Below are 3,294 nucleotides of genomic sequence, written 5' to 3' on the forward strand. Positions count from 1 at the left end.
ATGCTAAGTGAAATAAGCCAATACCAAAGAACCAAAGGCCAAAGTTTTCTGTGATATGTAGATGCTAATTCAGAACAAGGGTGTGGGGGCTGGGGAAGAATAGAGGTATTTTGGGTTAGACAGAGGGGAGTGAAGGGAGGGGATGGGGTATAGGTGTAGAAAGGATAGTAAAATGAATAGGACACTATTATCCTATGTGCATATATGATTACAGAGTTGTGTAACTCTACACCATGTACAGTCAGAAGAATGAGAAGTTATACTCCATTTATGTATGTTGTATCAAAATGCATTCTACTGTCATGTATAACTAATTGGAACAAATAAAAAATAAAAAAAAAATGAACTTAGAATACCTTTACTGTTTCTCCCCTCACACCTGCCCCCCAACACCGTTCTTTTACATACTAGCCAGTGTTAAACCACAGTGAAAAGAAAGAATGCTCACAATTTGGGATACAGACAGCTGGAGGAATCACTTGGATGATTTGTTGAATTCCTTTTGTTTCAAATGAAAATATTCTAATGGAGCCTTAAGTCCTTGACAGTGTGTAAAAATACTTCATAATTTTTGCCTAAATATTGGCTCTGGTAACCAAAATCTCATTTGAAAGAGTTGTTAGTATTGTATATATTATACCTTAAATTGCAATGAGCTTTATATAAAATTTCTTTGAGAACATTAATTGTATTAATGTTAATCATATTAAAGCTATCCTAAGAGAAAGCAAGAAAGGAGAAAAATAAAGTAATATCTTCTAATAAACAAGAATTGGAATTAAGAGCTTTTAGAATAAAAAAATTCCAAAACCCATTTCCTTTTTTTAAAAGTAGGAAGAAAGACTTCTCAGCTGGACAAAATAGCAAAGACACAGCTCACGTTAGGAGAGACTACAGCTTAACAAAAACAACAAAGAGAATGTGAGGGTCTGTGGGTTTTCTCTGGAATGCACACCCTTGAAGAAATAGTGTCTCATCTAAACCTTAATAACCTATGGCATTCTACAGAGGAATGGAACAAGTTTTGATGTCTCTTTGATATTCAAAAGCAGATTCTGAAGGGAGGAAGCTTCCAACCAGTCAAAGAAGGCACTCACCATGTCCCCTCCTAGGCCCAAGTTAACCTTCCATGTCCTGTTCCGTGACTACAGTGAGGTTTTCTTCCTGAAACATTAAACTCTCATCCCAACATGTAACTTACAAAGAAAGTGTTGTGCAAAAGAAAATATCTCCTGTTATCATAGCAGGGAATATAGAAATAGAGGATATGGGAGGCACATGGCAGTATCATTTCTGTTCTCCAAATATGTTTGAAAATCATTAAAGAAAAAACAGTCAAAGTTCTAGTATGTTATAAACAAAAGGGATCAATAAGAATAGTATATTATAAATAAAAGGGATCAATAAAGCTCCTGTAGAGTATGAGAGAAATGAAGCTAGAGGTATTGAATGACTTTACACAGTCATTTAGTGCCAAAGTGTCAGATATCAAACTTGATTATATTCTTTATGGCCAGTTCAGCATTTCTCTCAACACAACAGAACCATTAGTGAGAAAAGCCAGACTAGCAATTTTTATTCCCTCCACAGTTAACAGACTTAATTAGTTTTGGTGATATCAGCTACTTCAGTCATAAATAGGGAAGTTTCAATTTAAGAACAACATCTGCCATTTAGTGTGTTTCATATGTATTGAAGCCTGTGTAAAACACATCCTGTGTTTTGTCTCATATAATTCTCACAATAGCCCTGTGAGTCGGGAACTCTTGCCATCTCAGATCACCCACAGCAAGGTTCTAATCTAGGAGATGGAAAGTGGCAAAGGTAGAACCTCAACCCAAATCCAGAGTCATTCACTAATCTGTACCCTAAAAAAGTTAAATAAAAATCAGTTTATCCAGCATGTTTTCAGCATAACATATTTTCTTTACTGGACTTTCTGTGTCTTTAAAACAATGATTATTGATTTTTACTAAAAAAGAATCATTTTATATAACTTTGATGTTTCTCCCAATAATCCCCAACATACAATCAGTACACAAAACATAGCTGTAAAATTAAGAGTGAACTGAGGCAGTATGCAATCCTGAAGACTTTGTGAAAAACAAAGTTTTTAAAGATACATGTATATATTGGGTACTGCAAGGTAAAACAGAGGACCATGTAAGGCAGAGTAATTCAGTAATTTTAAACAAAAGACAGATGACCATAGGACATGGGTGCATACCCCTGAGAGGATGAACCCTAGACCAGTTCATTGCACTGTGGTTTCTGAGACGGACCAGTCACTCAGCGCCAAGGACGTAGATCTCCATCCCAGGCAGAGAGGAGCTGCAAGCAGAAGCTGAGATGCATCAGAGACAGATGTCCAGTGAGAGTGAATTGCAGCAGGTGCATTAAGGAAGATGAAGATTTCACAAGAGGATCAGAAGATAACTCAGAGGAAAGAAAATATACAAAAGCCTAGTCCTAAAAGAAGGCAAAGCATGTGAGAGGAACTGAAAGAAATTCAACATGGCAGGAGCTTCCACTACTGTCATTAGATGAGAAATAAGGAACAACCAGAAGCTGGGCTTTTGAAGAATGTTAGGGAGTCAGACCTTTTTTCTGAGGGCAGTGGGGATCCATGGAAGAATCTCAGGCAGACAGCTGACATGATCAGATTCCAAGCATAAAGGCATTGGCAGAACATAACATGTATATGGTGCCACTCTGGGGTCCACAGCAGAGAGAATCACTAGGTATAGAATCAACTCCAAGGACCAGAGGGCAACATCAGTAACAGGACCCAGATTAAGAGGTGGATAATAGTACCTAGATGGGAAAACATCTGAGATATAGTCAGAGGAACTTCTAGAATTATTGAGAAGTTTCTAGAAGAAGTAGAGACTCTAATCATGGTGAAGGATAAGTGAGAAAAACATGTTATATGTGTTTATCAATAGGACTTAAGTGATTTCTCAATGTATTTTAATTCATATTAATTGGTCATTAGATTCTTATGAGAATGGCCTATTTATTATTTAATTTGCTAACAATAGGTGTTGTTGAGGATGTGGGGAAAAAGGCACACTTATACATTGCTGGTGGGATTGCAATTAGTGTAGCCACTCTGGAAAGCAGTATGGAGATTCCTTAGAAAACTTGGAATGGACCCATTTGACCCAGTTATCCCACTACTTGGCCTATACCCAAAGGACTTAAAATCAGCATACTACAGTGCCACAGCTACATTAATGTTTATAGCAGCTCAATTCACAATAGCTAGATTGTGGAACTAACCTAGATGCCCTT

This window comes from Sciurus carolinensis, chromosome 4, assembly GCF_902686445.1.
Source record: "Sciurus carolinensis chromosome 4, mSciCar1.2, whole genome shotgun sequence".
NCBI lineage: Eukaryota > Metazoa > Chordata > Mammalia > Rodentia > Sciuridae > Sciurus > Sciurus carolinensis.